Genomic DNA, 11,828 nt, shown 5'->3' with positions numbered 1-11,828 from the left:
AAAAATATGTTAAGAAAGTTCTAATGTGAAGAAAGGACCAGATATAAAGTATCTGGTAATTCTAAAGACAAAAACAAAACAGAACTAAAAACAGTAATAAAGAGGACAAGAAAATATATACCTACATATTAACTTGTAAAATTGAAATTATTACCTCAGATAATAAACATCAATCTTATAAGGATAACTGAGACTTGCTGGATTTAAGTGTGAGCCCTATTTAAGAAACAATACATCTCTTTTAGGCTAGAATTTGGAGATCTACTCTATATCAAGAAATATAGAAATCTGCAAATTAGATTTTAGAGTCTATTTTCATGAGGACAGAGGGAGGGAAATAGAGGTAGTATCACAGTGGATATACACAGTGGATATAGAAGCAGCAGAGATCAGTTACAGAAATGAATAATATATCCTAAGAAAGGACACAAAGTCAATCCTGCAATATCTGCCAAAACACTTCTCCGGCTCAAAGAAGAATTTCTGACAAATTCTTTACTATCTTTTGGATAATTTCATTCCTGAGAAGAAGATAAAGTAGCTAGGGTAACTGATATATGGGGCCTAAAGACAGTGAAATGAAAGAGATTTGCCTTCGGGTAGAAAGCTGCCAAGTTTGTTAGTTTATATAGCCAGGAAAGGAAAAGACCAAGCATAGTCTGAAGTTAGTTTTGCAAAGCAGATTTCAAATTCTGAGAGAAAAAAAAAGTACAAAACAGCCATGACACAGCATTATGGAACATCTGCAAGGGAAGTTTTACTAGAGAGATTGCAAAACACTAAAAATAAATAAATAAATAAAGCAATTGGCATTGTACAGTTGCAAGTGGCCTTAACAAAGAACAAAAGGACATAATTTAAAGAATCAGTGACATTGTATAGAGAGCCTGAAGTGACCGGATTTTCAAAAAATTACTATGTGTGTGGAAGGATAATATATCAAACTATCAAAACGGTTACTCTTTCTCAGTTCTCATATTAAAAAAAAAAAAGATCAGCCTAATTCACTTCCTCATAAATTTTTCTAGAGTGTGAAACAGAAGCTTTTTTGGTCTATGGCTCTTCTTTATTTTTCTGTAAGAGTCCCTTAAGTTTATTACAGAGATTATACTAATGAATGTCCCTGAATGGTAGACACGAGTGTTGTAAAAACACTTCTAAGAGATTTCCTTAGCCTGAGAAAGGGATAGAGGTCAGTGGGTTCTGAAAACAGCTAAGTCTCACATTCAACAAAAGACCACCCTTCAGTAAGTTCCCTAGACCACAGAAAGAATGCCTGTGTAGTACAGCTAAAGACCATGGATAGCAACCACTGTCATTGCACACATTAGAAAAGATGCCTATGCCCTAGAGAATCATCAAGGTGGAGTCCTGTGTTTCAGGAAAACCAGTGTCTAAGAAGTCATTAACATGAACTGATGAACAAAGACCAGAGAGGCATTCCTAACTCTCTGGTGCCCCATGTGGAATCTTTGCACAAAATTTGATGGAAGAGTAACATTAACTTTCCCAACATGTACTCGCTGTGTGATACTGGGAAACTTACTCAGCCTCTTTGTGCTTCAGCTTCTTCTTCTGTGAAGTAATGATAATATAGCACCAAGTGTAAAGAGTCAATAAGACAATGTAAATACAGTGGCAACACAGTGTCAGAGATGTACTAGGGACTGGGTCAATAATTTCATTGTTCTTTTTTCTTTTCCAAGTTAAGAAATATAAAATTTTTTTGAGATTTCTGACTGGGTTGTCAGTAGCAGAACTATTTGGAAGTCTGCAAAGGAGGACTCAGTCCACCTAGGTCCTTTCTTGCACCAATGAAGGGCATTGGAGGTATACATTCTTGAAAAATTAAAGCAGAGAGGCTATGGATTTGCGGACACCCAGCAAAGAGGTGAAACTCTGTACTTAAAACAGAGTCATGGGATCCCTGGGTGGCGCAGTGGTTTAGCGCCTGCCTTTGGCCCAGGGCGCGATCCTGGAGACCCGGGATTGAATCCCACGTCGGGCTCCCGGTGCATGGAGCCTGCTTCTCTGCCTCTCTCTCTCTCTGTGTGACTATCATAAATAAATAAAAATTAAAAAAAAAACAGAGTCATTATTGAAAGTCTTATATATTGAAGGTAAGATTTCTCATCCTAGACTCCTTTGTCCATCAAGCTTCAAAGTGTCAGTAGCTAGGCTTATAGATTCCTGATAGAAGCTTGGAGGATTATTCTCTAGAGTATGCATATCAGTCAAGAAGCCCTGAATATGTACAATATGTACTTCCAATCAGCTCTTTGGGATCCCACTTTTAAATAGGAAAGGGAAAGAAAGTGTAAATATTTTCAGAAATATCTAAAACGAGAGAAAATCGGGGATCCCTGGGTGGCTCAGCAGTTTGGTGCCTGCCTTCAGCCTGAGGCATGATCCTGGAGACCAGGGATCGAGTCCCACATCAGGCTCCCTGTGTGGAGCCTGCCCTTCCCTTTGCCTGTGTCTCTGCCTCTCTCTCTCTCTCTCTCTCTCTCTGTCTCTCATGAATGAATAAATTAAATCTTTTTTAAAAATAAAGTAAAATGAGAGAAAATCAAAACAAAAAATATACTTAGAAAAATAACAAAAGAAGAAAATTCGCAAGAGATCAAATATTAATACCTTAATCATTATTATTAATTATTAATTATTAATCATTTCCTTAACAGAGATAAGGAAAGCTATTTCAGCCATGAGTAGTGAACAGGCAGCTTTAACAAATGAACACTCAGAAAGTAAGAAAGAGTTACCAGAAATTAAAATATGAAATCTAAAGTAAAAGAAAAATATTTGGAAGATACAGTTAATGAAATCATCCACAAAGTACAACAAAAAGGTAGAGATAAAAATGGAAGAAATAAAATTTAGGAAATTAATCTAGAAGGTATTATTTAAACAATAGAAATTTGGGGGAAAAAGAAACAGGAAATGAAGAAAAGGAAATTATCAAATAAATAATATAAGAAAATTTATTAGGATATGGATTTCTAGTTGAAAAGGCCCCCTAAGAATTCACCAAACACCAACGATAAATAAAATGTTAATTTAAAATTGATCCAGACAGTAAAAGCCGTGTATATCAAGATATTATGTTAAGAATGGTAGTTTGTAGATAATGGACTAATGTCTCCTAAATACTGAGAGGAAATGTTTTTCAACATAGAATCATTAAGTCCAACTCAATATTCAATCAGGTGTGAAGGTAAAGGAAAGGCAGTTTCAGTCATATACTCAATCTGCACGGACTTCTTCTCAAGAAGCTACTGGAAGATGCGTACCACAAAAAAAGGGGGAGTATATCAAGACATAGAACACAGGTTTGTGGGAGTAGGTAACCCAGAGCAGAAGAAAGAGGAGGTAAATTCCTAAAACGGTGATAGAATCTCCAGGACTTCAGCTGTGTGGCAGGACTTACATAGACCAGCCTCCAGAGTGAAATACAGGACAGAGAGTCTCAGGAAAGACTTCAAGGAAAAAATGGAGAAAGAAATGGATTTGGTTGAACGACAGGCTTTATGTGTGCAATATTGTAATACATCTGTTAAAAGGGTAGGAAGAAGGCTTAGACATATATTCATGTAAGCAAATGAAAAGAAAAAAGAGGCAGATTTTAACTCAGTAAAATAAGAAACCTGTATATGAGACATTTATTATTATGATGGCATTAATATTACTCCTGAACCAAATAGTCTATCATCATTATTAAACACCTGTATTAAGGTGTTTTTATACCCTAAACACCCAATAATAATGATGATAACTATAATGGGGATAATGTAGGATAAAGGAGAGGGAGAATGAAAGAAAGCTAATATCTTCATTTTCTGTAATAGGAAGTCAGTTGAGAATGTATAACCATGATAACATAAAGGTAATAGTAAATACATATTTTTAATGTTTTTGTTTTGGAATAATAAATCCACAGAAAACTGCCCAAATATGTCCAGAGAAGTCTCATGTACTCTTCACCCAGTTTTGTAAGTAATTACCTTACTCATTTTCCAGATCAGCTGTACTGCTTTATATTCCCACCAGCACTGTATGTGATCCAGGTTTTCTGCACCCTGGTCAGCATTTGTTGTGACCATTCTTTTAATTTTAGTCATTCTGACAGGTGTGTGGTAGCAATTCATTGAGGTGGGGTTTTTTAAAGATTTTTTTTTTAAGTAATCTCACACCCAACTTGAGCCTGGAACCCACAACCCCAAAATCAAGAGTTCATGCTCTACTGACTGAGCCATCCAGGGAACCCTCATTGGTTTTTGTCTTCTTTTAATGGCTAAAGATGTTGACCATCTTTGCATGTGCCTATTCACCATGTGTATATCCTGTTCAGTAAAATGTCTGTTCATGTCCATTGCCTATATTCTAATTGGACTCTGATTTTTTTTAGAGTTTTGAGAGTTCTTTATGCATTCTAGATATTGGTCTTTTATTGGATATGTGGTTTATAGGTATTTTCTCTCAGCCTGCACCTAATTATCTTTTCATCCTTTTAAAAAGGTCTTGCAGAGAAGTTTTTACTTTTAAAGAAATATAATTGAAATATAATTGATCCATTTTCCACTGGAACATGTTCTTCATGTCAAGAACAAAAAGTCTTAACATAGCCGTAGTTCCTGAAGATTTCTTTTCCTATGTTTGCTTTCTTCCTTAAATTGAGAGGTTTACATGTTTGTTTGCCTATATATGTCTGATTGCTCTGGCACTATTTATTGAAAAGACTACCATTCCTCCATTAAATTGACTTTCAGATCTTTGTCAAAGTCGGTTGGCCATACTTGTGTAGGGGTTATTTCTGAATTCTCTGTCTTAATCCATTAAATTGTCTATCCCTTTGCCAATATCATTGTCTTTGTTACTATAGCTATATAATGCTTTAACCTCAAGTTGAGTTATTCCTCCAACCTTATTCTTTTTCAAAATTGTTTTAGCTATTGATAGGTCCTTTAACTTTCATAGAAATTTTGGAATAATATTGTCTATATCTATAAAAAAAACTTTTTGGTGGGATTTTGATGGGAATTTTGTTAAACTTATAGATCAATTTGGGGAGAATGGATATCTTCACTCTCTGGAGTCTTCCAGTCAATGAACACATGTGTCTCTTCATTTACCTAGGCCATCTTTGATCTATTTCATTAACATGTTAAGCTTTTGTTAGATTTATACTTAAATATTTTATTTTCTTTAGAAAGATTATAAAAAGTATTGTGTTGTTTTTTAAATTGGGGGTTCATAACATGTTTACTGATAGCATAAAGAAATACAATAGATTTTTCATGTTGATTTTGTATACTACAACCTTACTGAACTTGCTTCTTAGTTCTAGGAGGGTTGATTCTGGTTTTGCTTTTTTTTTTTTGTATATTCCTTGGTATTTTCTATGTAGACAATCACGTCATCTGCAAATAGGGACAGTTTTATTTATTCCTTTCCAATCTGTATGCTTTTTCTTTCTTTCGCTAGCCTTATTGTGCTGGCTGAATTTCTAATACTAAATAAGATTGGTGAAGGTTTAGGTACTGTATTTTTCAGTAACTAACTGTAACTTTTGTTTCTTTTTTATATCTTTTATTCATTTGGTAGAATTTCTTTTTCTTAAAATTTTCCAAGAGCCTTTATAAAATTCTTATTTTTTTATTCTGGCTGTTTTAAATCTGTGCCAAGTAATTGCAGTATTTGATTCATCTCAGTGCCTTTTGATTGTCTTCTCTTTCAAGTCGAGATATTTTTCTGTTTTTTGGCATGGCAGGTAATTTTTGGTTAGATTATCAAAATTTGAAATACAGGAGATTCTAAATTCTGTTTTTTTTTATTTTAGGTAATAACCTTTTTAGGCCTAGCCTACAGGTCCTAGTCTACTTTTGTGGGCTGTGTTTCCAATGACAATTGAGTTTTTGGAGCCCATTCAGTGTGATTCTGGTCTGTTTCCTTTACTTGGTGCCGTGGGTCTTTTGTTTCATTTCTACTTCTACCATTTGGCAAGAGGGAGGTGTGCTTCCTGGACCTGCTAACTCCATGTGGGGAGTGGGAGAGATTGGGCCTAGACCTTCAGGCGCCAGCAAAGCCTCTTTCAGTCCCTCCTGGTGTTGCCTCTGTAGTCAGAATGTGCTGCCCTGGCCTCCTTCTGGGACTCTGTTCATGGGGGTGATAGGGGATGCCAGGCCATTGTCTTTTCCTCAAGTCCTGTGGTCTCTAACTGCTCTGCTCTCTTTCCACATTTCAGAATCCTTCTAAAATGACTGCTTCCTCTATTATTTCCAGGTTTCTTAGTTCTGCTTACTGGGGAGGAACAAGGAGAAATGAGTCTATTCCATTTTGCCCCCAGCTAGAAGTGAAACTATCCTTAAATGTATTTTTTTAAAAATATGGAAGCAAATCTTAGAACAAATAGCAAAATAATGGAAAATAGTTGAACTGGAAGAACACATGGCAGAGGAGACAGTCTTTGAGAGAGAATGTAGGACTTCTTTTTTTTTTTCCATTCTAAGTCTTTTGGCACTACATGACTTTTAAAACTATTTAAACTACTATCCGGCATGGTAGACCGACTACTGGCTTCCAAAGATGTCCTGCCCTAACTCCTGGAAACTGTGAATGGGATGAGATATCCTTCTGTGAATCTATTAGTTTACATGGCAACAGGGACTTTACAGATTTAATTGAAGTTACTAATCAACTGACCTTAAAATGGGGAGTTTATCTTGGATTACCCACATGGGTCCAACATAATCACACAAACCTTTGAAAAGAGAGTTGCTGTAATGCTAACTTAAAAAAAGTCAGTTACCTTGAAAACATGGCCACTTAGCAATGATAACATTCCCTTGAGGCTGTTCCAATGCATAAGGAAATTTAATTTTTGGAGTTTTTTAAAGTTTGATTCACTGAAGCCTTAATAAATTAGCCAATGCCTATCCTTTAAGATGATGCTAATATCAATGACAGTGCTCATGCATGACTACTGAGACAACAAATTCTAATGTAGAATAATAATAAGAGCTACTAATTATTGAATGGCTATTCTGGAACACAGTGTGATATGTATCTTACACATATTAACTCATTTTGTCCTATTAGTCACTATTTTACCTTTTTTACAGATGAGGAAAATGAGGTTTGGAGAAGTTCACTAACTGGCCCAAGTTAATGTATTTTCTAAATGCTAATATGGGATTCAAAGACTCTAAAGTTACTAAACCAAACTTATCTCTCTTATAAAAAAGCAATTGATATTTGGTTTCTAAATATTCTTTCTTGAATTTGGCTAAAAGTATTTTCCTCTTAGGAATATGGGCTTTTTATGAGCTTTTTATATATAAGGAGTAGATTTATAGAAGTCTGTGTTAAGGGCAGTTTGTAAAAATCTCCAAAGGCATTTGTTTGGTTTCATGAAAATTTCAACTTTGTCTTAGTGCTTCCTAAGAGAAACTGATTATTAAAGGACATTCTTCTCTCTCCCTGGGAAGATGTTGTAAGAATTGATTTTTCAATTCAAACTGCCTAACATGCACTCTTGGCACTACCATTTACTAGTTGTGTGACACTGAGTAATTTTCATTTGCTATCTCAAGTTTCTCATCTGTTGAATGGGAACATTAACTGTATTGCCTATACATGGTGTTTATTAAAATAAAATTAGGAAACATGCAAAAATCTATCACAGTGGCTAAAACACAGATTACCAAATACATATTAGCTAGCTGTTATTTTGGTATAAACTTTCATTCTGCTTAGAGGTACATAAAATGTCAACATAAAAGGAAGTTGAGTCTTTAAGTTTAAAAGCCGTTTTCAGCGAAGTCTTTTATTTTCTACGGCAAGATGGCACTGGCTGCCTATCTAACAGCTATGTTTCTGTCCCTTTTTCTTTGAAAGCACTGTGTGCCTTCTATGACAGAGATTGAACATCCTAGACATCCATGTGGCCACCCCTGTTTACACACAGCTTAAGGATATATAACCGACAACTAACCAACAGGACCTGATGATCTTTTTGGGGACTTAACCCTAAGTTTTTGTGATGGAAAAAGAAGCTCTTTTTTTTTTTTTTTCTTAAAAAAGAGGTATACTAGGAGAAATTGTCCTCTTTTCTCTTTTTGATGTGGCAGGATAGGGTGCTTATGACTTTAATAATCATTTTGTGATTATGCAAAGGAATTCCATAAAGAAGAAAGTTGAGGATGGCAGAGCTAAAACAACTTGTAGTAGTTTCCTAGACATGGGCTGCCATGGCAAAGTACCATAAACTGTGATGCTTACAACACAAACCTACTGCCTCACAATTCTAGATACCACAAGTCTGACATCAAGGCATCAGTAGACCAATGCTCTCTCCAAAACTTGTAGGGGAATCCTTCCTTGCCTGTCTCTAGCTTCTGATGATTTGTTGGCAACCTTTAAAGTGAGTCCCTTGGCTTATAGATATATCTCTCCAATCCTCTCTCTTGACATAATGGTATCCTTGTATTTATGTTTACCCTTTCGATACGTCCATCTCTCATCCAAAGTTCCCCTTTATAAGGACATAAGTCATATTGTATTAAGGCCACCTTACTTTAACTGGATTACCTCTATTAAGATCCTATTTCCAGGGCAGTCCGGGTGGCTCAGCGGTTCAGCGCCTGCCTTCGGCCCAGGGCGTGATCCTGGAGTCCCGGGATCGAGTCCCACGTCGGGTTCCCTGCATGGAGCCTGCTTCTTCCTCTGCCTGTGTCTCTGCCCCACCCCACCTATTTATTTATGAATAAATAAATAAAAAATCTTAAAAAAAAGATCTTATTTCCAAATAAGGCCACATTATCAGGCACTGAAGAATAGGGCTTCAACCTATCTTTCGGGATGACACAATTCGACCCACAACACAGTGGAAAAGGCATGGTCCTTACTGATATCAACGGGACATACAGCTCTAACGTAATACTACATTGTCTCTTGATTTCTCTGTTATAGAGACATTTTGTTATCATACGGCTAAAGCCACTTTTAGATGGGTATTCTGTTTGTTACTTTAAGTTGGATTCATCTTAACTGAGCCACACACTTTAGTCTTTTAATTTTTTTTAAGATTTTATTTATTTATTCACGAGAGACACACACACACACACACAGAGAGAGAGAGAGAGAGAGAGAGAGGCAGAGACACAGGCAGAGGGAGAAGCAGGTTCCATGCAGGGAACCCAACATGGGACTCGATCCCGGGTCTCCAGGATCATGCCCTGGGCCGAAGGCAGGCATTAAACCGCTGAGCCACCCAGGGATCCCCTAGTCTTTTAATTTTTATAGTAACACTAAAATATGTTATGCAGAATAACGGAAAATTCAAGTTGTGAATCCAGTTCTATCTGGCTCCAAAGCTAAAGCATTTAGTTATCCTATATTGCCTTTTGTTTATTCATATATGACTTTATCTTTCCTTTATAATTCCAACTTAGCACAGTAGCTTTTATACCAGTAAACACTTAATAAACGTTTACAAGGGCACCTGGGTGGCTCAGTGGTTGAGCCTCCGCCCTTGGCTCAGGTTGTGATCCTGGGGTCCTGGGATTAAGTTCTGCATCAGGCTCCCTGCAGGAAGCCTGCAAAACTGAATTTTCTTAAATTGAATCCTTCATAGTGAAATGTTCTCCTCAACCCAGAAAAATAAGGGAGAAATAAAAAACAACCATCAACTTAAGACTTTTAATTTTCATGTCTTTTGGGGTGCATTCTTCCCCCAAATCTAGCTTTCTAGATGTGTAGTCTCTCATCCAAAGTCAAGTACTGTTGTGATATAAGCAGTGCTAGATCAAATCCAGCTCCCTTTACTGTTTACAGTTCCCACAAAGCAGGCTAAGTCATCTTTCTCTGGGAGGCAACTTAAACCATTTCTTTAACTCCGTGTGGTACCAGAAGCAAGTTGCTACCTATCCCACATCTCTAGCATTTTGAACTAAAGCTTGCTAATCCTTTTCTTCAATGCAGGTGTCCCTCTTAATGGGTAGGTAAAAAGAACATTTTTGGTATAGCTGTTTTAATCAGAAGAAAACATTTCCAGAGGTTATTTAAAGTAAAACAAAACAAAACTTAATATAGAGCTCTATTTTAGTACTTTGGACTCAACCTATGAGAAAGGAGAGTATCTTTAATGAGTCTTGATCTCTCCCTCAATCTCTTTCTCATAGTATTGAGTAAGTGTACATCCCTAACCTCCCAGGATATCTAGTAAGGCACAACTCTAGCCTCCAGGAACTCACATTCTAGTGTGGAGACAGCCACATTAACAAATAATAATGGTATGTGATATTTCTTAGATACGTATAAGGTCCTATAGAGACACAGAAAAGGAACAATTAACTGCTCTAGGGCCCATAGAAGGGCCCATTCAGTTTTTGACTGATGTTATGCCTCAAAGGTTGAAAAAGAGTGTGTCAGGCAAGAGAAGAGAAAGTCTATTCCAGAGTGGGTACAGTGTGAGCAAAGTCATGTGAAATGACATAGAGTATTTTTCAGTATTCCTTTTCCTGAAAGAGGATAGCATAGTGGAGGGCAAGTCACAGGGGCTGAGGCTGGGAAGGGAGGCAATGTGGAGCCCTTCTCACCAACCTTACATTCTCACTCTGTCTCACCACAGAGCTCTGCTCTCACTTTACACAACCGTCCTCCTAAAGCTTCCTATCAGTTCTATGTTCTGCTTCAGATCTTTCTCATTTGTTTCTGGGCCTCCTACTTTTTTCCTCAATCTTTACTATTTGATGCTAGGCATTTCTGCTAGTTTCTATGCACATCCTGTTTATGTGGCTCCTGTTCTCACTCCCAAGAACATTTCTGAGAGTATATCAGATAAATACAATTCCCAGTCTTTGTAGGCTTTCTCTTTAGAACTGCCACTGGTAACACTCCCTCAAGCCATATGGAAAAAGGCTTTGTGCAACATGATAAAGTGTTTGGATTTTATTTAACAGTGAGCAAATGATGATGTATAAACAGAGGAGTGACACAAGCAGATTTCCATTTGGGGAAACATCTCTCTAGTTGAAATGTAAAAATGAATTGGAAAATGATAAAAATAGAGGCAGGGAAATCCATGGAGAGGATCATAATGATTGAGATATGAATAGTGACAGGCAGCTTATGGAAGAAGACAAGAAGGTGGATTCAACAGTCAGTCAGTAGGTACAATGTCATGTCACTATAATAAACTTAGGTCAATTTTCTTTTATTTCTTAAAAATACCTGTCAATGTCTATGTATTTACTTTTGTTTTATCCCTTAAATCCATCTCTCCAACTAAAATAACAATTATTAATCCATAGAAATAAACTTAGAGCTGACTTTGACATCACCTAAGGCAACTGATGACAGAATGGAGGTACCCACTATAAGAGGCCACATGTAAGGCTGTTCTCCTGCTTTTTTTTCCCCCCCTTTTAAGAAAGATTTTATTTATTTATTCATGAGAGACACAGAGGCAGAGAGAGAGAGAGGCAGAGACACAGGCAGAGGGAGAGCAGGCTCCATGCAGGGAGCCTGATGTGGGACTGGATCCCAGGTCTCCAGGATCATGCCCTGGGCTGAAGGCAGCGCTAAACCACTGGGCCACCCAGGCTGTCCTGTTCTCCTGCTTTTTAACCAAATTTTCATGCTGTTACACAAGGACTTTTGTTTTCCGTTCCACTCCTTATTTTCATTCAGTTACATTTTCAATCAAATAGGAGTATATATTGCTTCAATATTCTGCATTCTGTCTCCAGGGAGTATGCAGGGACTTAGAGGGGTGTTGGGAGAGAGCCACAAAATCCATGTGCATGCAGCAATGACACTACTTACCC

The sequence above is a fragment of the Canis lupus genome, chromosome 21 (assembly GCF_011100685.1).
Source record: "Canis lupus familiaris isolate Mischka breed German Shepherd chromosome 21, alternate assembly UU_Cfam_GSD_1.0, whole genome shotgun sequence".
Taxonomy (NCBI): domain Eukaryota; kingdom Metazoa; phylum Chordata; class Mammalia; order Carnivora; family Canidae; genus Canis; species Canis lupus.
The sequence above is the reverse complement of the archived record's forward strand: the minus strand, read 5'-3'. Positions refer to the sequence as shown.